Genomic DNA, 24294 nt, shown 5'->3' on the forward strand with positions numbered 1-24294 from the left:
ATGCCTGTAATTCTGATTATGAAACCATCAGATCTCATGAGAACTCACTCACTATCATGAGAACAGCATGAGGGAACCTCCCCCATGATCCAATCACCTCCTTCCCTTAACATGGGGGGATTACAGGTTCCTCTATCTGGGAGGCTGAGGCATGAGAATCTCTTGAACTCAGGAGGTAGTGGTTGCCTTGAGCTGAGATCGCATCATGACACTCCAGCCTGAGTGACAGAGTGAGACTCTGTCTCAAAAAAAAAAAAAAAAAAAAAAAAAAAGAACAAAGTCATAGTATTTTCACACAATATACACTTGGTTCTTTAAGTGACAATTGTGACAAATAGCAGAAAGAATTAAGGAATGCTACACTTGTAATCAATACAAAATACCAATGTTTTGGGTGATACATAAAGAAAGATCACAAACACTTTTCAAAATATCATAGTAGCCAATATATAGGGAATGCCTTTGGTGGGCATAGAAACAAAGTTTAGAAAAGAAAACAAATCACACTGGAACTATTTGATTTCTTTAAAAATCACTGAACAAGAAAAGGTACATTGAACTTCACATATTGATTTTATACAACTTCTGTACAGTACCTTGACTTAAATCCAAGGGCAAAAGTTAAGACTCTCCTTTATTTTTGGTGAACAACTACAAGGTAAACTTGGATGACCTTTTCCCCTGGATTTTACTGAAAATAGTCTTTTAAATTTTTTCTCTAAAAGAGGGCAGGTTTGGCACTTTTATACTGATGTCACCAGTGTTAACGTTTCTTGGAATCTTGGGAAGATTTATATTCTACACAGCTGATACAGCATGGGCTGTTAGGTTCCTGCAAAGCCAACCTCTGTTTTTTTCAACTTATTTTGCACATTGATTTGTGTAACAATCTCATTCTTGTTGGTCTCTGATCTGGTTTGACTCTGTGTTCCCACCCAAATTTCATCTCAAATTATAATCCCCACAGGTCGAGGGAGGGACCTGTAATCCCCACATGTCAAGGGAAGGAGGTGATTGGATCATGGGAGAAGTTCCCCCATGCTGTTCTCATGATAGTGAGTGAGTTCTCATGAGGTCTAGTGGTTTTATAAGGATCTCTTCCCCCTTTGCTCTTGGCTCTCTCCTGCCACCATGTAAGACGTGCCTGCTTCCCCTTCCATCATGATTGTAAGTTTCCCAAGGCCTCCTCAGCCATATGAAACTGTGAGTCAACTCAATGTCTTTTCTTTATAAATTACCCAGTCTCAGGTATGTCTTTATAGCAGTGTGAAAACAGACTAATGCAGTCTCTAGTACCATTCTCCCAATATCATTTGTACAAGAATAATGTGAGCCACATGGAAAATGAAATCCAGTTCACATTTTCAAAAACACTTGCCTGATGTTTCCATAAGTACTCAAATTAGATCTAAAATACCAAATCCATTTTCTGAAGAACCCACACAGAAGACAAAATATGATATTACGTGAGGTCTAGAAATCAGTTTGTTGTCATATCCTCCAATTAATAATCCTCCTTCTAGAAATTTACAAACATTTTCATCTCTCTTAGATACCAAGTGGAAAGTCTCCCTGATGATTTGCTGTTGTGTGTTTTCACTGTAGAGCTGGTGGAACTTGGAGAGCTGTGGCTTCCTGTGGTTGTTGAAGGTGACAGTCACCTTGATCCTGGCTGGGCAGTGCTGGAGCAACTGCCTCGCCTGGGGATCTCACTGGCTATACTTCTCCTCAACTTGGATTTTTAGTTGTCTTTTTATTTCTTTGTTTATTGTTGCTATTGGTTTTGTTTGTTGGTTTATTTCTTATTTTGGGACTTTTAGCATAAAAGGATGGAGATAATGAATGGGTACAGAATGGGAAAGAGTGGATATAATGATACACCCATATCCATCACCTACTTTCAACAATTACCTACACTTTCCCAGTCTTCTTCCATGTATTCCCCACACTCTATTGTCTATTTTTCTGGAGAATTATGAAGTAAATCTAATATATCATACCATTTTACTTGTAATGATTTTACAGGATAAAAACACTGCCACAAGTCATCATCATACCTAAAAAATTTTATTGGGGTAAAGTTTTTTTAAAATTTTTTTTGAGACAGAGTCTGGCTGTATTGCCCAGGCTGGCGTACAGGGCTGCAATCTCGGCTCACTGCAAACTCCGCCTCTCGGGTTCACACCATTCTCCTGCCTCAGCCTCCCAAGTAGCTGGGATTACAGGCACCCGCCACTGTGCCCTGCTAATTTTTTGTATTTTTAGTAGAGATGGGGTTTCACTGTGTTAGCCAGGATGGTCTCATTCTCCTGACCTCATGATCTGCCCACCTCAGCCTCCCAAAGTGCTGGGATTACAGGCATGAGCCACCGAGCCCAGCCTGGGGTAAAGTTTTTAATGTCTGCAATAGTTCTTCATATTATTTTGGTTGAATTTTCTGATATTTTTAATTGAACTAATACAATATTGAGGAAATAATAAGTATCTATACTTATGCAAAGGCCTTGAAGAAACTGAAGTTTAAAATGAAACACTACCAGTCATAAAAGATAAATAATGGCACTGGTGCCCAGAAAAAAAATTAAAGGAGTCTTTTGTATAAAATCTTTTATATAAAATCTAAATACCAAAAAAAATTTGACATGCTGATATCAGCAAGAGTGTGGGAAAACAAATATTCTCATAGTGAATCGGTGAGAGTGTGAATTGGATAGTGTGCCAGTGAGATGGCATGTTGAAAGGGTAGCTGAAGGAAGTTTAGCAAAAGACTTATTTATAGAGATGTGCTCAGGGTTAGGGGAACTTGCAAGGGCTGGTGAAAGATCCAGGGACAAGCAACTGCAGGAAATAGCTTCTACCCGATCTGACTGACAGGGCAAAGGGAAAGAGCTTTTCTTGAAACATGGTGGGGACCAACACTTCAGCAGGCCAAAGAAGAGGATTACTTGAGTCCAGGAGTTTGAGACCAGCCTGGGAAACAGGGAGACTCTGTCTCCACAAATAATATTTTAAAAATTTAGCTGGATGTAGTGGCAGATGCCTGTGGTTCCAAATACCCTGGAGGCTGAGGCAGGAGGATCACTTGAGCCCAGGAGGTCAAGGCTACAGTGAGCTGTGATTGCACCACTGCACTCCAGCCTGGACAACTGAGAGACCCTGTCTTATTAAAGATAAATATTTTTTTTGAAAAGGAACATTGTGGACTTAGTAGCCACTGGGGAGGAGCTGCTTAATGGAAGCTGGCTTCTGGTAAGGGAATATAGCCAGTGCCAAACAAAGGCCTGGGGCTCCTTCCTTCTGCCTTCCCGTCTCTCACAGAAGTCCTGAACGAACACTGGCTGCTAGAGGTTTATAGCCTCCTGGAATACAGAGTAGGGTCAGGACAGGTAGAGTGTGTATCTAGAGAGGAAAACATGATCCAACACAAAGGACAATTTAATATTATCTGCCAATTTTAAACGAACACCCTTGAATCTGCAATTCTAAGAATTCAACCTACAAACTCAAATGTACGTAAAGTTGGAAAGTTAAAAATGGAAGTATTTTATATTCATTGAGAGTTTACTATGTAGGAGCATCAAGCAAGTTACTCTCCATTTGATCCTTACAAGAACGCTATGAGTTTGGCACCATTATTATCCCTATGTCACACTTTAGGAAGTCAAGGTTGGTAAAGCTCAGACATTTACCCATGCTCACAGTTAATAAGTGACAGCACAGGTATTTTAACCCAGACAATCTGACTCCAGTATCTGAGCTACAAGGAAGTTCATAGCAGCATTGTTTGTGGGAAAAAAAAGACTGAATACAAACTTAAATAACTGTGGTTTGGGGATCTGGTAAATAAATTGTGGCACATCTACACAGTGGAATACTATGCAACTTAAAAAAAAAAGGGCAGGGGTAGGGGGGAGGGATAGCATTAGGAGATACACCTAATGTAAACGACAAGTTAATGGGTGCAGCACACTATACATATGTAACAAACCTGCACATTGTGCACATGTACCTTAGAACTCAAAGTATAAAAAAAAAAAAAAAAAATGGAACCAGGTGTGGTGGCTCACGCCTGTAATCCCAGCACTTTGGGAGGCCAAGGCAGGCGGATCATGAAGTCAGGAGATCAAGACCATCCTGGCTAACACAGTGAAACTCCGTCTCTACTAAAAAATACAAAAAAAAAAAAAAAAAAAAAAATTAGCCGGGCATGGTGGTGGGCGCCTGTAGTCACAGCTACTCGGGAGGCTGAGGCAGGAGAATGGTGTGAACCCGGGAGGCAGAGCTTGCAGTGAGCCGAGATCATGCCACTGCACTCCAGCCTGGGTGACAGAGCAAGACTGTCTCAAAAAACAACAACAAAAAAATGGAATAGGCTAGGTGTGGTGGTATACACCTGTAGTCCCAGCTACTTGGAAGGTTGAGGCAGGAGGATCACCTCTGCCCAGGAATTGGAGACCAGCCTGGACAACATAGTGAAACCCCATGTCTTCAGAGGGAAACAAAACAAAACCAAAGAATGGAATAGATCTACATATACTAATAGGGAAATATCTCCAAGATACGCAACATGTGGAGAGGAAATGTGCAGAGCGTTGTGCAGTCTGTGTACCCATTTGTATATGAAAATGAAAGGTGCATTTTAATTTAATCTCTCAGTAGAAGGACTGATAATTAAGGGATACTTTTTCAGTGTATATCTTTTAGTATTGTTTTAATATGTGTACTACTTTGCAATGAATACCTGTAATTAAATAAAAAGCCACATACATACACATGCAAATGTGTGTGAAGTGTCTGGAACAGAACAATAATAGCTAACATTTATTGAGCACTGTTCTAAATTTTTATATGTATTATCTCATTGAGTTATTCAAAAAAACCCTATTAAGTAGGTATTATTCTTACCACCCTGTATTGGTCTGTTTTCATGCTGCTGATAAAGACATACCCGAGGATGGGCAATTTACAAAAGAAAGAGGTTTGTCGGACTTACAGTTCTACATGGCTGGGGAGGCCTCATAATCATGGTGGAAGGTGAAAGGCATGTCTCACATGGTGGCAGGCAAGAAAAGAGAGCTCGCGCAGGGAAACACCCCCTTATAATACCGTCAGATCTCGTGAGACCCATTCACTATCACGAGAACAGCACAGGAAAGAGCTGCCCCCATGATTCAATCACCTCCCACTGGGTCCCTCCCATGAGACATGGGAATTCAAGATGAGATTTGGGTGGGGACACAGCCAAACCATATCACCTTGATTTTAAAAATGGAAGAATGTGGTCACAAAGAGATGAAAGAATTTGTCCAGTGTCACCCAGCCAGTCTAGCTCCAGAGCCAGTGCTCATAATTCCCTCTCAAGAAATGACTACTATTGTTTTTAATGATTTGTCCAAAGCAGTATTAACTTTTTCAACAGCTGCATTGTAGAGCTGGTTCGTTTTAATGCATAATCAATCAAAACTGTAATTTTTTCCATCCTATACTTCATCTTCATTTCAAAAAGAAACTTTACATTTTTTGTTTGTTTTATGAGTTGCAACCAAGCCTGGTCACTAAAAAACAAAAAAAACAAAAACAAAAAACAAAAAAACTTGTTTTAATCTAAAAATATCCTTTACGTTTATTCTAGTCAAAATGTCAACCTGTTGACATTTGAGACTGAGATTCCAGCCTGTGGAGGTAATTGTGACTCTTTAGTGAAGCCATTATGTTAACTATCCCTCCTAGCTTTGGGTAATCTTTAAACCTGATAAGCATGCCTCTGTGCCAGCATATAAATTACTGATAATGTTGCCAAACAGGACAGTGATGAGGCAGAGCTTTGTGAGATGTCACAGTGACTCTTGGTCAGGTTGTCCCTGATGTATTAATTCATTCACCCTGCTTGGATTGTTCAAACTGCTGAGTCACCTATCACGTTTCTTCATCCTGTCTCCAAGGACAATATGATAAGTTTTGCTCATCATTTTGCTGGAATTATTTCTGTTACTCATTGATTTACCACCATAACTGTGCCTCCCCACCACCCCAACTTTTTTTTTTTTTAAAAAGAGTCTCAATTGAAAGGGTTTGCTCACAGAACACATAGGGTGGCTTCTATTATCATCTCATCTTACATAAGTCCTTGCAAAGTGCTTGTACAGTGGTGTTTGTTCACAATTTACCAGCAGTCAATTCCAAGTTTACTAATTCCAATTTTGATTACGCTTTTTCCTCTTTTTAAAACTTTTTGAGGGCTGGGAGCAGTGGCTCACGTCCATAATCCCAGTACTTTGGGAGGCCAAGGTGGGCAGATCACGAGGTCAAGAGATCGAGACCATCCTGGCCAACATAGTGAAAACCTATCTGTATTAAAAATACAAAAATTAACTGGGTGTGGTGGTGCATGCCTGTAGTCCCAGCTACTTGGGAGGCTGAGGCAGGAGAATCATTTGAACCCGGGAGGTGGAGGTTGTAGTAAGCTGAGATCGTGCCACTGCACTCCATCATGGGCCACACAGTGAAACTCCATCTCAAAAAAAATTTTTTTGAGTTTCTCCCCCTCAGTCTTTTGGTTTCTCTTTATGTGTCCTATAACTTCTCAGAATAATTATGGCAACCCAGAGCACATATACCTATCTCTTTAGTATTCTAGGTGTTACCAGAAAGGGGTCCCTGATCCAGACCCCAAGAGAGTGTTCTTAGACCTCATGTGAGAAAGAATTTGGGGCGAGTCAACACAGTACAGTGAAAGCAAGTTTGTTAAGTAAAGGAATAAAAGAATGGCTACTCCATAGACAGAGCAACAGTGTAGGCTGCTTGACTAATTATACTTTTAGTATTTCTTGATTATATGCTAAACAAGGGGTGAGTTTTCCAGGAAAGGGGTGGGCAATTCCCAGAGCTGAGGGCTCCTCCCTTTTTTAGACCATATAGAGTAACTTCTTCACTTTGCCATGGCATTTGTGAACTGTTATGGCGCTGGTGGGTGTGTCTTTTAGCATGCTAATGCATTATAATTAGCTTATAATGAGTCATGAGGACCACCAGAGGTCATTCTCATCTCCATCTTGGTTTTGGTGAGTTTTAGCCCACTCCTTTATCATGTTGTTTTATCAGCAAGGTCTTTGTGACCTATATCTTGTGCTGGCCTCCCATCTCATCCTGTGACTTAGAGTGCCTAACCTGGAATGAAGTCCAGTAGGTCTCAGCCTTATTTTACCCAGCCCTATTCAAGATGGAGTTGCTTTGGTTCAGACGCCTCTGGTGTAGGGCTGTGTTTTGTCTAGTTCTAGACACTTAAATTCATTTTTCAAACATCTGCATTGTTATTTGATAATCTTATATACTCTTTTTTTTTTTGAGACGATGGGCATCTTGCTCTGTCACCCAGGCTGGAGTACAGCGGCTCCATCTCGGCTCACTACAACTTCCACCTCCTGGGTTTAAGCGATTCTCCTGCCTCAGCCTCCTGAGTAGCTTGGATTACAAGCACCCGCCACCATGCCCAGCTAATTTTTGTATTTTTAGTAGAGACCGAATTTCACCATGTTGGCCAGGCTGGTCTTGAACTCCCTACCTCAAGTGACCCGCCTGCCTTGGCCTCCCAAAGTGCTGGGATTACAGGTGTGAGCCACCACATCTGGCCTATTTTTTTTTTTTTTTTTTGGAGACGGAGTCTCGCTCTGTTGCCCAGGCTGGAGTGCAGTGGCCGGATCTCAGCTCACTGCAAGCTCCGCCTCCCGGGTCTACGCCATTCTCCTGCCTCAGCCTCCCGAGTAGCTGGGACTACAGGCGCCCGCCACCTCGCCCCGCTAGTTTTTTGTATTTTTCAGTAGAGACGGGGTTTCACTGTGTTAGCCAGGATGGTCTCGATCTCCTGACCTCGTGATCCGCCCGTCTCGGCCTCCCAAAGTGCTGGGATTACAGGCTTGAGCCACCGCGCCCGGCCTGGCCTATTCTTATATACTCATTTATTGAGTTTCTTTTTTTTCTTTGATAAAACTGCAGATTACTAACTATTGCTTTACAAAAAAGATGAAGGAAAATAAATGGTGATTTTCCTTGCTCATTGTTATCTCTTAGCATGTATGCTAACTGCCTCAAAACAGCAGAGAATACTGCTCATCCTGTTTATTTTTTTTTAATTCAAATGTAATTCAAATGTAGTTTTAAAAGCCCTTCCCTCACAATAGGGTGAAGAAGGAACAGGAGAAAGTCTTTCTTTTCCAATCTCCATCTTTGCCCCTGTCCTAGAATAGGCGCTGCTAATCTGATGAGATTCTAAAATAGTGAATGGCACACTTCTGCTATGGGGAGAGGTCACTAAAGTACACTTGTCCTTTTTACTTCTCCTGGGACAGCAGGTGCCTTCTAGCAGAGACATTTGCTCTTTTTTCTCTCCTCTATTTCTCTAAACCTTCAGGAATCCTCAATTCTGCGTGGCAGAAAGACTCTACTTACGTCCTGAGCCAAAATTTTGTGCTGCAGCATAGCTTATCCAGGATCCCTAAAGAGGCAGTTACAGGAACCCACTTGAAAGTAAAGGGGTACTTGCTAGGGTATCTTACATGCTGTTGTATCTTTCAAACCTCCTTCTAGAACCTCAAAGGAAGTGGAGATGGCTGGGTTGAGGCAGGATTTGGGTATTCTTGAGTCCCCAGCCGAGGGCCTCTGTCGACAAAAAGAGTCAAACTCTGTAAAATATTTGAAGAGATTTATCCTGAGCCAAATATGAGTGACCATGTCCTGTGACACAGTCCTTCCTCAGGAGGTCCTAAGAACATGTGCCCAAGGTGGTCAGGGCACAGCTTGGTTTTATACATTTCAGGGAGGCATGAGACATCAGTCAAATACATTTGAGCTGTACATTGGTTCTGTCCAGGAAGACGGTACATCTCGGAGGCAGTGGTGGAAACCAAAAGTTTTATCAGGCAGATGAAGCCTCCAGGTAGCAGGCTTCAGAGAGAATAGATTCTAATTGTTTCTTATCAGACTTAAGATCTGTGTTGATATTAATGACAGAGAGGTATAATGAGGCATGTCTAACCCTCACTCCGTGTCATGGCCTGAACCAGTCTTTCAGGTTGAATTTTAGAGTGCCCTGGCTTAGGAGGAAGTGCATTCAGATGGTTGGGGGGCCTTGGAATTTATTTTTGGTTTACAGCTTCTTCATGAGCATGTAAACTGAGCTCTTGCTCAGAAGGCTCCATACAATGTTCTGCCGTCGCCATCTTGATTATCAATACTTTTTGTTTAACAAGGGGACTCAAATTTTTGTTTTGCACTGGATTCCAAAAATTATGCAGCCAGTCCTAACCCAATCCTGATAATTAACTGCACTCAATCCCACCATTACTTCTAAAAACACACTTCCTTTTAAGGAGGAGGATTTAAGTTTCAGTTTGTTCTTGGTTTTAGCTTTTCAAACACTGTTCACGTAGGTTTTGGGAAAGATACTCTTTCTTTCATCTTTTGTATAAACCTTTTACATTTCTGAACTCCTAAGAAAACTTTATACTCACATTGGGATTTTTCGAAATTTAAACTAGAGCTTGTTTTCTAATTTTCTTAAACACTTTTGGAGTCTTAAATCATGGGATAGATTTTGCTTCTTTTCATTGAATTTTTAAAATCTGTTTGCCAAAGGTATACTTCATATCTAACTCATAAATTCCCAAAAGAAAAATGCATTAAGCAAATGTATAACACAAATAAGAAATCATGTGACTTCCCCTAATTCTCCCTTCTTCTGAAAGTATGTTAATTATTTTCATAAGTCTACGTAGCTACACCTAGCTTGCCACTAGCACTCCCTCTTCATTCAGGTAGGAGAAAAATGATTCACAAACCAATTTCTAAATTATTTATCCAGTCTTTCTCAAGAAAATAGCCTTTCTTGGAATGGTAGAAAGTAACTTTACTCGGCCAGATGCGGTGGCTCACACTTAAATCCCAGTACCTTGGGAGGCTGAGGTGGCAGATCACTTGAGGTCACGAGTCTGAGACTCCATGTCTGAGGCCAACATGGCAAAACCCTGTCTCTACTAAAAATACAAAAATTAGCCCAGTGTCATGGCACGTGCCTATAATCCCAGCTGCTCAGGAGGCTGAGGTAGGAGAATCGCTTGAACCCTGGAGGTAGAGGTTGCAGTGAGCCGAGATCCAGCCACAGCACTCCAGCCTGGGCTGGAGTGAGTGAGACTCCATCTCAACAAAAAAAAAAAAAAAAAAAAAAAAAAAGAAAAGAAACTTTACTATCTCCAATGGATGTATTATCTAGAGTAAAGTTTAGCAAAATACCGTCTTCAAGCCAAAAACAGGCCTGCCTGGGAGCTAGGAATGCTTTTTATGTATTTTTAAGGCTTGTAACAAATGAATGAACAAAGAGTATGCGATTCAGAAAGTCTAAAATGTTTACAATCTGAATTTCTACAAAAAGAAGTTTGCCACCTCCTGATGTAGAGAGCAGTAACAATTTGCCTTCCCTCCCCACGGAAGTCAAAGTAGAAAAAAATTACTCTAAGCTATAAAGAAACTTGCGGTTGTTAAATTAAATTTATAGGAGCCCATCGATTTAGACTGAGCTCCTTCACTAGGCCTCAGCAGATCAAACCAAAATGGAGTCACTTATGCTAAAATTCCAGGTCACCTTGGCCGGGCACTGTAGCTCAGGCCTGTAATTCCAGCACTTTGGGAGGCAAAGGTGGGAGGGTTGCTTGAGCCCAGGAGTTTGAGACCAGCAGGGGCTACATAGGGAGACTCCAACTCTACAAAAAATAAAAAAATTACCCAGCCATGATGGTGTACACCTGGTGTCCCAGCTACTTGGGGGGCTGAGATGGGAGGATCCCTTGAGTTCTGGAAGCCGAGGCTGCAGTGAGTGGAGATCGCACCACTGCCCTCTAGCCTGAGCGACAGAGCGAGACTGTCTCAAAAATAAAAAATAAAAATAATTCCATGCCACCAAGACAAAATCAAGTTGTTTGCTTGACCTTCCAAGAAATCAGGAAGTCCAAATCCCCAAATAGGCCAGTTTTAGCCAGCATGACAAGGTAGTCCCCTCTGCTTTGACCTTTATAAGGAAAGTAACTGTGAAACAACCAGTCTCTGTTCTTTGTTTCTGCTATCTTTGGCTATTTATTTATTTATTTGACAGTCTCCATCTGTTGCCCAGGCTGGAGTGCAGTGGCACAATCTCGGTTCATTGCAACCTCTGCTTCCCAGGTTCAAGGATTCTCCTGCCTCAGCCTCCCGAGTAGTAGCGAGGATTACAGGTGTGCACCACCACGTCTGGCTAATTTTTGTATTTTTAGTAGAGATGGGGTGTCACATGTTGGCCAGCTCCATCTCCTGGCCTGAAGTGATCTGCCCACCTCAGCCTCCCAGACTGCTGGGATTACAGGCGTGAACCACTGCTCCCTGCCTCTTCAGCCTTTTTCTATAAATACTACCCAGTTTGCAGAACTGAATTATCTGAACTTCTGGTTCTAAGAGTTGCCCAGTGTGCAGATTGTTCTTTGCTCAAGTAAACTGTTATATTTGTTTTGTCTAAAGTTTTTCTTTAGTTGTGGTCTTCAACACTCGCTGGTCCCTTAATCCCATAGTTCCTGGTTCTTTCTCTCTCTCTCCACAGCAGCCATTTCTACCAAGTTTAGGAGCACTCCATTGCACTCTCCGTTCTTGGCAAGGCTATAGTCCTAACCACTGACCTTTCTAGGTGAAACGCTTGTGGTTTGCGCCGCTTGCTATAAGCCAACCTGGCTGCCCCAGTCAGGAGTCAAGGCAGCCCAGCTCAAATTGAGTTCCTTCCACTCAGAGAGGTCCACGGGGAACTGGACGCAATAGGGATGCTTGTTGCAGTGAATATTGGCTGACCCCTCCCGTCAGACTCTGTTTTAGTGAGTAAAAATGCTCATGGGGGCCGGGCGTGGTGGCTCATGCCTGTAATCCCTGCACTTTGGGAGGCTGAGGTGGGTGGATCACGAGGTCAGGAGATCGATACCATCCTGGCTAACACGTGAATTCAAAAAAAAAAAAAAAAAATTAGCCGGGTGTGGTGATGGGCGCCTGTAGTCCCAGCTACTCGGGAAGCTGAGGCAGGAGAATGGCATTAACCCCGAGGTGGAGCTTGCAGTGAGCGGAGATCGTGCCACTGCACTCCAGCCTGGGCAACAGAGCGAGACTCCATCTCAAAAAAATAAATAAATAAAGCTCATGGGATCTCCTAAGGGGAGCTCTTCAAAACTAGGGTTATTCAATTTTCTGAGGTCTCTCGTTAACCTCAAGTTTAGAAGTACAAGGGCACAGAGTGACTGGTCATCTGCTGAGGGGGTCTATCCCATTTCTGGGCCTTGTGCATCCTTGCAATATAACCCCACATGCATCTTTCTTGCAGTCTGTGAGGGCCCTAAAAAAATGCATGCTCAGTTGCAGTCCTGACCTAGTACCAGTTTCCCCTCATTCCTGATGGTTGACCTTGCTCCTACCACCAGGCCAAGTTTGCCCCTGCTACCTTCCTTTAGGCTTTTTCCTTCTGCCACAACTGAAGCTCAAGTGGCCTACTGTGGGGAAGAGGGGTTGGCGCAGTCTGCTGCAGGTGCAGGCAATTAGATATGTGATGTCCGTTGAGATTTTAAAACAAAACTGGTTTATCTGCTCTTAAGTATCACCATAATAAAACCATCATAAAAAGCATTGGTTGCCTTACTAAAGCATGACAGATAAGATACTGTTACAGGATCTCTGGGAAGTTGATTTTTCTGGCCAGAAACATCTGTGGCCGTGGTACGCAGACAAAACACTTTTTGTTTAGTGTTAGAACGGCTGAGAGGAGCGGGAGTGGGTAGCTCTTCTCTGTAGGCAGGTCATCCCGTGTAGTGTTCAGCTGTCTGCAGGGAGGAGGCCCTGGAGAGCAGAGCTCCATTTCTGCAGTTCACCTAAGCTCGCAGCAGGGAGAGTACTCCTCTCTGCCGGCAGTTTCTGCAGCTCTCAGAAAAGTGAGTTATCCTCTCTGGAGCTGGTCGTCCCGTCGTCGTCGTCTCCAGCTACCAGCAGAGAGAATACTTATCTGCACGGCGCGTTGTCCCGTCTTCTGTCTGTCCTCTTTGTTCTCTGGTCGTCCTCTGCTTTGCTCCGGCTAAGCCCAGGGCTTTACGGACCTCAGAGGGGAGGAAGTGCATGCCTATTGGCCCATGGGCTGCCATGGGCAGCCCCGAAAAAGGCACCACGAGTCCCCATTCTGGTCCGCGGGACTGGCAACCTGGCTCCCAGCCTTCAGGCCTTCCCTGGCCTGAAGGTGAGGCCTTCCTGGAGACCTGCCCCCTTTTGTCCAGGAATTAATCTGGCTGCTGCTGCTATTCACGGCCCTGTGGCTGGGCCCCAACCCTGCTAGGAGATCAGAGCTGGCACCAGGAGCAGAGAGGCCAGGTAGCGAGAGTAGACACCCCCGAGCCTGCAGAGATGGGGCAGGGCCAAGGTGGGTATCCCATGCCCTCAAAGGGAGCGGGGTTCAGGGGAGGGAACATCCCAGGCTCCTGAGGGTGCAAGCTACACAGATGCCCAGGTCCTGAGCCTGGGAGGGCAGCCACAGCTGCACCGGCAAAGCTCCTGCCCCACCAATTAGGAAGGTTTGGAGTTTCTGCTTTTCCCCGACTCCTGCTGGCTCTGTGAAGTGGGAGGCCCAGGTCTGCAGCTACAGGTTGGGCGGCTGCAGTTGCACCCAAGAGGGCAGATCCTGCCTGCTCCTGGCCCCCTCCCAGAGCGCAGGGAGGCTTCCATCCACAGCCACAGTTGGGCCAGCTGTAGCCCCGCCCAGGAGGGTGTGGCTCCCACCAGTTGTATGGAGTCTGCAGCCCCCCCCCCACCCGGTGCCTCCCTGCTGCAGCTGACGTGATAACAGCAGCCACTGCCATCACTATTGCCTGAAAATAGTCTTTTGCTAGTCAATTCTGCACAATTGCGGCAGTTACTATCTTCACGTATGTGTGCTATGGTTTGGATGTTTGACCCCTTCAAATCTCATGTTGAAATTTGGTCCCCAGTGTTGGAAGTGGGGCCTACTGGGAGATGCTTGGATCATTAGAACCAATGATCATTAGAACATTAGATCTCTCATGAGTAGATTAATTGGGTGGGGTGGAGGGTGAGTTCTTATTCTATAGTTCCATTAAGAGCTGGCTGTGAAAAAGAGCCCAGCACCTTCTCCTCTCCCCTACCCTTCTCTTTCTCACTTCCTCTCTCACCGTGTGATCTCTACACAGCAGATCTCAGCTTCACCTACACCTTCCCCATGAATGGAAGCAGCCTGAGGCCCTCACCAGAAGCGGATGCTGGCACCATGCTTCCTGTGCAGCCTGCAGAACTGTTAGCCAAATAAACCTCTCTTCTTTGTAAATTACCCAGCCTCAGGTGTTCTTTTGTACCTACATAAATGGATTAAATCAATGTGTTAGCTTGAAATTGGCACATTTTTATTATTCCACCTTTAATAAACATTGCATTCTACATGGAAGGTAATTCAGAGAACTCTGTTATATAGTTGGCTCCAATAAACCCAGCCTCAGCCTCACAATTAGTTTGGAGAGTAAGTTTCTAATGGAATCATTTTAATTCACACTGGATGAAGTTTCTGTATCTGCTCCCTGAGGTACTATATATATATATATATATATAATTTTTTATTTTTTATTTATTTTTTATTTATTTTTTTTGAGATAGAGTCTCATTCTGTCACCCAGGCTGGAGTGCAGTAGTGTGATCCCAGCTCACTGCAACCTCCTCCACCTCCCAGGTTCAAGTGATTCTCCTGCCTCAGCCTCCTGAGTAGCTGGGATTACAGGTGCCTGCCAACACACCCGGCTAAGTTTTGTGTTTTTAGTAGAGACAGGGTTTCACCATGTTGCCCAGGCCGTTGTCAAACTCCTGACATCAGGTGATCCACCCGCCCTGGCCTCCCAAAGTTCTGGGATTACAGTCATGAGCCACCTTGCCTGGCCTATTTCTGCTTTTATGCACTAGATTCAAAATAATGAAAGCACAGAGACTGTAAAAGTAGAGAAAGAGAACTTGAGTTATTTCAATTCTGTCATTTTGTATGTGACCACTTGGGATATATATCATGCTTAAAATTTAAAACAAAGAGTGTGGACTGAGAGTTGTGATATTTTGTTTGGAAAGTAAAAATTTTAGTTCATACTTGAAATATTTTACTGAGTTTGTTAATAGTAACATTTGTTATTGTTTAAAACTAATGATTCAGGCCAGGATTGGTGGCTCATGCCTGTAATCCCAGCACTTTGGGAGGCCGAAGCAGGTGGATCACCTGAGGTCTGGGGTTCGAGACCAGCCTGACCAACATGGAGAAATCCCATCTCTACTAAAAATACAAAATTAGCCGGGCGTGGTGGTACATGCCTGTAATCCCAGCTGCTTGGGAGGCTGAGGCAGGAGAATCACTTGAACCCGGGAGGCGGAGGTTGCGGTGAGCCGAGATCACACCGTTGGCAACAAGAGCAAAACTCCATCTCAAAAACAAAACAAACAAACAAACAAAACAAACAAAAAAAACACTAGTGACTCATGAACATGTCCATGTCAGTAGTATGATTTAGTATTATTCCCTAAATTTTATCTTTTTCCTGTAACACAAAAGTATTAATGCATTGTTGTTTTCTTTTTTATTGCAATTTTGTTTTTTTTTAAAAATAGGGTCTTCCTCTGTCACTGGAGTGTAGTGGCATGATCATAGTTCACTACAGCCTCAAACTCCTGGGCTCAAGGCATCCTTCTGCCTCAGACTCCTGAGTAGCTGGGACGACAGGCACACACCACCGTGCCCAGCTTGTGGTTTTCTATTAAACAATGTTTTTACTCACATAATTATATGTATAGAGTTCAAAAACAGAAAAATGTCACTTTCTGCATTTACTTTCTGGAATTTTATTATTTTCTTCATGATTATTTCTGAAGATAATTTTGTCATAGAGTAGGGGTCTGTGTGTTAAAAATTATCCCCTGGGTGGATGTCTAATAACTCAGCACACCTCTGGGTATCCTTCCTCCAGCCCACCTGGTTTTACTCCCGTGCTCTCCTACCTTTTCAAATGCCACACTTGTTCCACAGCCTTATCTGCCTCTCCCTCACCACCTTCAACCTTTCCCTATCTCGTGGCTCCTTTCCAGCAACAATTAAACATGCTCAAGCATGTTTAAACGTTTTCCTCTCTTGACTTTTGCTTCACTGCCAGATTTCTTTAAAGGGGTTTCTGTATTTGCTGACTCCATAGGTTCACTTGCTACTGTATCTGCAATCCACTGCAATGTGATCCTTGAACCCATATCACTGACTTTCTCTTACAAAGTCCAACAGCAACTTCTTATTAATAAAGTAATTGACTTTTTTCCATATTTACTGTTGCTTCTAACAGTTGATCTTTTTTTTTTTTTTTTTTTTTTTTTTTTTTTTGAGACAGAGTCTTGCTCTGTTGCCCAAGTGGAGTGCAGTGGTATGACCTTGGCTCACTGCAACCTTCGCCTCCCTGGTTCAAGTGATTCTTGTGCCTCAGCTCCCTGAATAGCTGGGACTACAGGTGCGTGTCACCACGCCTGGCTAATTTTTGTATTTTTAGTAGAGACAGGGTTTCGCCATATTGGCCAGGCTGGTCTCGACCTCCTGGCCTCAAGTTATCTGCCTGCTGTGACCTCCCAAAGTGCTGGGATTACAGGCCTTAGCCACTCTGCCTGGCCTGCTTATTTCTTAAAATCCTCACATGCAAGATGCCACACTCTACTGGTTTCTATTGCCTCTCGGGATCCTGCTTTGCAGTCTCCCTTGCTACCTCTTTTTTTCTCTGCCTGTCTTTTAAGTATCAGTGGTCCTCAGGATGGTCCTGAGCCCTCTTACCTCCTTCTCCACAGTCTCCCTGAGTGATCTCCTTCACCTTCAGAGTGAGGACAGCAAGGATCCAAGAAGTGGGGCGATCTTTCCAGGGTCACACTGAGATAGCAGCAGAGTAAGGGTCAGAATTAGTTCATTCTGTTTAACGTAAGTCTGTTGTGTGCCAGATGTGGTGCTGAGCATTGGGGATAGAGAGGCAAATAGGATGCTATCCTTCTCCCTCCAACTTTTGCAACCTGCATAGCCCTCCCTCTCTCCTCCCATTTCATCTGGCCCCTGCCTGTCTAGCACCTACTTATCCTTCACGTGTCAGTTTAGATGTTACTTTGTCTGGGAAACTTTTCTACCTACTCCTAAGACTTCCTTCTCCCGGGTCCTTCATACCTTTTACCTACTCTCTTGCATTTCTCACATTGTCTTCTAATAACAATTAAACATACTTTTCTGTTCTTCCCCACTGGGCCTCCCTTTCTTAAAGGATTTCTGCTCTGGTTGAGCTGAGAATAGTAGAACAAACCATGCCACTAGGACCCACACCAATGTTTCCATTTTCCCAAGAGGGCCAATGGCCAGGGCAATTGATAATAAGCTTTTTGAGGGCAGCAGGACTGTGTCTGTGGCACCAGCATACCTCCAATACCCAGTTCCCTACCTGGCAAATGGTAATTGCTCAGAAATTGCTTGCTTTATGAAGAATGATTGAATGAACCACATGACTTTATGCTAAATGTTGGAATAGAACTTTGAGAAATGTCAACTTTCCCAGGCAAATAAAAAATTAGAGAATAGGAGGGTTATTCTGTTTGGAGGTGGACAAAAGGACTGGCTGATTTCTGGAGGTCCCTACCAATCCAATGATTCTGAGTTTGATTTAATATATTCCTGTGTGGGGAAATGGTATCATTTTTTTCTTTTTTATTAAAATTCCGAAGAACATTACGTAGACATTAATGAAAGTCTAGTTGGCTCAGTAGGTGAGAAAGATCAATACAGGTTGTTAGATGAATGAGTCTTTCAAATTAAAGATCTGCTTTAATTACATTAGATAGCATTGCCACCTAGTGGGTAGTACAAAATTCTTCACAGAACTACATGCCATGAATATTTTTTGGTAAATTATTGTGAATAAGGTTATTAACATTCTGAAACTGAATCTAAACAGACTAGTTCAGGAAGAATTCTGTTGGCCTGGTATTCACTGTACGCAGGAGTTCCAGCTAACTTCTTATCATGAAGTCAGCAGAGATTTCTGATAAGAAAAGTTCAAAATTTCTCTGAATTTTTTTGTCCTTATAATATATCCCACTAAGGGGGTTATAGAATTATGTGTTCAAAATATACTTGAATAAATTCTTTTTTTTTTTTTTCTTTTTTGAGACAGATTTTTGCTCTTGTTGCCCAGGCTGGAGTGCAATGGTGCGATCTCGGCTCACTGCAACCTCCGCCCTCCAGGGTTCAAGAGATTCTTCTGCCTCAGCCTCCCAAGTAGCTGGTATTACAGGCACCCGCCACCACACCCAGCTAATTTTTTGTATTTTTAGTAGAGATGGGGTTTCACCATGTTGGCCAGGCTGCTCTCGAACTCCAGACCTCAGGAGATCTGCCCACTTTGGCCTCCCAAAGTGCCGGGATTACAGGTGTGAACCACTGCGCCTGGCCTTTATTATTATTTTTTTTAAATAAGCAAATACATACACATATTCTTCTTTGTTTCTGTCCTTCATTTAAAAACTTTTTTTAGAGGTGCATTGGCACAATCATAGCTTACCGTAATCTCAGACTTTTGGGCTCAAGTGATCCTCCTGCCTCAGCCTCCTGAGTAGCTGGGACTACAGGCACATGTCACTGTGCTTGGCTAATTTTATTTACTTATTTACTTTGTTATTATTATTTTGCAGAGACAGGGTCTTCCTGTGTTGCCCATACTGGTCTCAAACTCCTGGTCTCAAGTGATATTTCTGCCTTGGCCTCCCAAATTGTTGAGATTACAGATGTGAGCCACTGTGCCTGGTGTCTTTATTTCTTTCTTATATAAGAAGGAGAGGTCGGGTGCAGTGGCTCACGCCTGTAATCCCAGCACTTTGGGAGGCTGAGGCAGGCGGATCATGAGGTCAGGAGATCAAGACCATCCTGGCTAACACGGTGAAACCCCGTCTCTACTAAAAATACAAAAAATGAGCCAGGATTGGTGGCGGGCACCTGTAGTCCCAGCTACTTGGGAGGCTGAGGCAGGAGAATGGCATGAACTCAGGAGGCGGAGCTTGCAGTGAGCCAAGATTGTGCCACTGCGCTCCAGCCTGGATGACAGAGCAAGACTCCATTTCAAAAGAAAGGAAAAAAGAAAAAAAATAAGTAGAATAGTATGTATGCTCTTCCACTCTGCTTTTTTTTTTTTTTTTTTTTTTTTGTGAGACAGAGTCTCACTCTGTCACCCAAGCTGGACTGCAGTGGTAGATGGGACTACAGGTGTCCGCCACCATGCCTGGCAAATTTTGTTTTTTGTATTTTTAGTACAGACTGAGTTTCATCATGTTAGCCAGGATGGTCTTGATCTCCTGACCTCGTGATCCGCTGGCCTTGGCCTCCCAAAGTGCTGGGCACTCTGCTTTTTTCATTTAAGGATGTATCCCATAAATCTGTTCATGTCAGAGATCTTAAATTTTTTTCATGGTTCTATAATACTACCTTGTGCAGATATACCATAATTTATTCAACTCATTGCCTATAGATGTGCAATTAGGTTATTTCCAATATTTAGGTATTATAAATAATGCTACAGTGAGAAAGTCCAGAGTAAATTCCTAGAAGTGGATTTGCTACATCCAAAGTCAATGTGCATGTAATTGTAGAAATGCCTTGTCAGGGCCAGGCATGGTGGCTCATGCCTGTAATCCCAGCACTTTGGGAGACCAAGGCAGGCAAATCACTTGAGGTCAGGAGTTCGAGACCAGACTGGCCAACATGGTGAAAACCTGTCTCTACTAAAAATACAAAAATTTAACTGGGTGTGGTGGCAGGCACCTGTAATTCCAGCTACTCGGGAGGCTGAGGCAGGAGAATCTCTTGAACCCGGGAGGCAGAGGTTGTAGTGAGCTGAGATCATGCCGTTGCACTCCAGCCTGGGCAGCAAGAGCGAAACTCTGTCTCAAAAGAAAGAAAGAAAGAAAGAAAGAAAGAAAGAAAGAAAGAAAGAAAGAAAGAAAGAAAGAAAGAAAGAAAGAAAGAAAGAAAGAGAGAGAAAGAAAGAGAAAGAAAGAGAAAGAAAGCAAGAAAGCAAACAAGCAAGCAAGCAAGCAAGCCTTGTCAGATACAAATTCCCTTCCATAGGGCTTTTAACATTTGACACTCCCATTAGCCATGTGTATGAGTCCTTGTTTTCTTCCAGCCTCATCAGTAGAGTATTTTATTAGTTTTCTGTTGCTCTGTAGAAATTTCCACAATCTTAGTGGCTTAAGACAAAACATGTATTATCTCATACTTTCTGCACCACAGGAATCTAAACAAAGTTCAGTTGGGCCCTAAGCTCAGGGTCTTACAGGGCTGTAAACAAATTGCTGGCCAGTGCATTGTTATCTAGAGGCTTCACTGGAGAAGGATTTGCTTCTAAACTCATTCCAATTATTGGGAGAATTCATTTCTTTGGAGACGTAACACTCATGGCCACTTGCTTCTTCAAGGCCAGTAAGAGATACGTCAAAAAAAGTCTAAGCCCTCTGTTGAAGGACATCCTAATGATTAAATCAAGGTCAACAGGATAATCTCCCTTTCGATAATTTAAAGTATACTGATTTGGGGCCTTAATTACAATTATAAAATCCCACCACCTTTGCCTTATTGAATAACCTAATCATAGGCATAATATCAGAGGTCAGAGATAATGGGTGGCATTTTAGGATTCTACCTACTGTAAGTATGTTGTCAAACTTTTCTGTAGCTGCTAGTCTGATAGTTGAAATAGTTTCTCGGAGTTTTCATTTGCATGTCTCTTATTCTCAGTAAAGTTGAGCATGGTTTTGTATACTTAAGGACCATTTCTCTATCATTTTCTGTGAACTGTCCATTCCTGTCTTTTGCCCGTTTATCTATTGGGCTGTTGGCTTCCCCCTCTCAATGCTTTATAGCTCTTTAAAAATTAGGGAATGTAGTCTTTTATTTGTGAAAGAAATTCCCTATATTTTCTCTTACTTTATCATTTGTCTTTGCTTATGGAAATCATCTGATTTTTAAAATACAGACAATTTCCATTTTAAGACAATGTGTAGACCACCATTGTGTATGTGAAACAAAATATATTTAATGCCCAGGGGCCACCTTCTAGACCATCTTCAATCCTTTAAATAATTCTGTACTAAAATAATCCCCTAAAGATCCTGAGTATATTATTATTAACATCATCTGAGCCGGGCGCGGTGGCTCAAGCCTGTAATCCCAGCACTTTGGGAGGCCGAGACGGGTGGATCACAACGTCAGGAGATCGAGACCATCCTGCCTAACACGGTGAAACCCCGTCTCTACTAAAAAATACAAAAAAAACTAGCCGGGCGAGGTGGCGGGCGCCTGTAGTCCCAGCTACTCGGGAAGCTGAGGCAGGAGAATGGCTTGAACCCGGGAGGCAGAGCTTGCAGTGAGCTGAGATCTGGCCACTGCACTCCAGCCTGGGCGACAGAGCAAGACTCCGTCTCAAAAAAAAAAACAAAAAAACAAAACAAAAAAAAACATCATCTGAGTCTCAAGTCCCGAAACCTTCATTAGTAATGTGTTTCATCATTTCACTTTTCTTGGCTGTGCTTATACTCATCAAAGAAATGGTTTGTCAAAAAATAAGTTGGTGCAATGTAATTATTATTTATTAATCTGAAGTAAAACAAAAATGAAAAAAAATTGGTGCAAATATTTGTGGTTGCTAAAGTTTTGTTTTGTTTTTGAGATAGAGTCTCACTCGGTCACCCAGGCTAGAGTACAGTTGTGTGATCTTGGCTTACGGCAAACTCCACCACCTGGGTTCAAGCTATTCTCCTGCCTCTGCCTCCTGAGTAGCTGGGACTACAGACGCATGCCACCATGCCTGGATAATTTTTGTATTTTTAGTAGAGACAGGGTTTCACCATGTTGGCCATGTTGGTCTTGAACTCCTGACCCAAGGGTGATCTGCCTGCCTCGGCCTCTCTAAGTGCTGGGATTACAGGCATGAGCCATGGCACCCAGTGGTTGCTACCTCCCTATTCCATCATTTAATCCTTTTTAAATTAATATTTTAAAAATTTTATTATTGACCAGGTGCAGTGGCTCACGCGTGTAATCCCAGCACTTTGGGAGGCCAACGTGGGCGGATCATGAGATCAGGAGTTCGAGGCCAGCCTGGCCAACATAGTGAAACTCTGTCTCTACTAAAACTACAAAAAATTAGCTGGGTGTGGTGGCGGGCACCTATAATCCCAGCTACTTGGGAGGCTGAGGCAGGAGAATTGCTTGAACCTGAGGGGCAGAGGTTGCAGTGAGCCGAGATCACGCCAGTGCACTCCAGCCCGGGCAACAGTGCGAGACTCCATCTCAAAAAATAATAATAATAATAAAAATTATTATTGAAAGTTCCAAACATGTATAAAAGTAAAGAGAGTGAATAAAAAACCTTCATGTTCTCATCCATACTGGCCTCAGCAGTTACCAACACAAGGCCAATACTGCTTTATTTATACCAATGGTTCTCAACTGGGGATGATTTTGCCCTGCAGAAGGTTATTTGACAATATCTGCAGACAGTTTTGGTCTTCACAATTGGGATGTACTCCTGGTAGCTAGAGGGTAGAGGCCAGGGATGCTGTTAAACAGCATACAATGCCCAGGACGGCCCCCAGCAACGAACATTTTGCCCAGTCTAAAATGTCAATAGTGCCTATGCTGAGAAAGCTTGATGTATACCTTTTCCCTTGCTTCTCTCAATAATTATTCAAAGAAAATATATGGTACAAAATTTCATCTATAATTACCATTTATAGGTAGAAGCTATTACAATAAAACCCACAATATTGTCATTACAACTAATCTTTTTTTAACCCATTGCTAATCAGGTAACCTTAAACAACTCATATCTTACCATCCCAAAATATTCAGTCAGTGTTCAAATTTCCCTTGGGTATTTTTTAAAAATACAGTGTTTAGTTCAGACAAGATCGATACATTGCATTTGGTAATATGTCCCTTATTTGTACTTGATAACACCTTCCTTCTGCTTTTTATTTTAAAAATATTTTTAAATTAATTATTTTTTTGAGACAGGGTCTCCCTTTGTCACCTACGCTGAAATGCAGTGGTGTAATCAGTTCACTGCAGCCTCATACTTCTGGGCTCAAGCGATCCTCTTGCCTTAGCCTCCTGAGTAGCTGGGACTACAGGTGTGTGCCATCATGACTGGCTCCTTCTCTCCCTCCTACAACCTCCCATCTTGCTGTTTATTTGTTGAAGATCCAGGTTATTTGTCTTGTTGAATTGCCTACACTTTGGATTTTGCTGATGGCATCCCCATGGTATAGTTTAACATATTTCTCTGTTCCCCAATATTTCCTTAGACTAGCAGTAAATCTCCAATTCAGATTCGATTTTTGGTACAAGTGGTATACTTGTGTTTAAAGGGAGATTTCCAGGAAAAAAGTCAGTGAACCTTTGCTTTCTAAGTATAAGCTGGGTGATCTGGGAAATAAATTCTGAACTCTGACAATCTCATATTAGAAGATTTAGGAGCGAAGAGCATCTTCAGATCTTATATTCTCAGTAGTTTTCTTAGATGGACGCTTCACTTGGGATGATGGCCCTTCTCGGCACTCACCTTAGCCTACAGAGTCCTTTGTAATTTCCTGACTTCTAGGCCAGTGCCTAAAGGAGACAATTGGAGACCAAGATGAATGGCTTCTAATTTCCTGACAGCCTCTCAACAATTTTGATCTAATTTCTTGGGTATAAGATAATAAACTCCACCTTAGGGACACTGAAAGGACAATATGATTTAAAACAAGGCATTCATGCTATCATTTAGAGGTAAGAACTTTGTAAGAACCAAGTTCTAAAGGAGTATAAGTGTCTTTCTGTGTGAGCACACGGATGCATAGGGATCAACACATCAAAAGTCACTGGGGCTGGGTGTGGTGGCTCATGCCTGTAATTCCAGCACTTTGGGAGGCTGAGGCAGGCAGATCACCTGAAGTTAGGAGTTCAAGACCAGCCTGGCCAACATGGTGAAACCCCATCTCTACAAAAATACAAAAATTAGCCAGGCATGATGGCAGGTGCCTGTAATCCCAGCTACTCGGGAATCTGAGGCAGGAGAATCGCTTGAACCCGGGAGGCAGTGATTGCAGTGAGCCAAGATTGTGCCATTGCACTTTAGCCTGGGTGTCAGTACAAGACTCCATCTCAAAAAA

The 24294-nt window shown here is 42.9% G+C and overlaps 1 pseudogene; it reads right to left on the bottom strand.

Annotated features, from left to right (window-relative positions):
* Positions 1-705: 705 nt before the first annotated feature.
* On the bottom strand, positions 706-12907 carry LOC126953327 (AP-3 complex subunit sigma-1-like; annotated as a pseudogene).
* Positions 12908-24294: the final 11387 nt, after the last annotated feature.

The sequence above is a fragment of the Macaca thibetana genome, chromosome 4 (genome assembly GCF_024542745.1).
Source record: "Macaca thibetana thibetana isolate TM-01 chromosome 4, ASM2454274v1, whole genome shotgun sequence".
NCBI lineage: Eukaryota > Metazoa > Chordata > Mammalia > Primates > Cercopithecidae > Macaca > Macaca thibetana.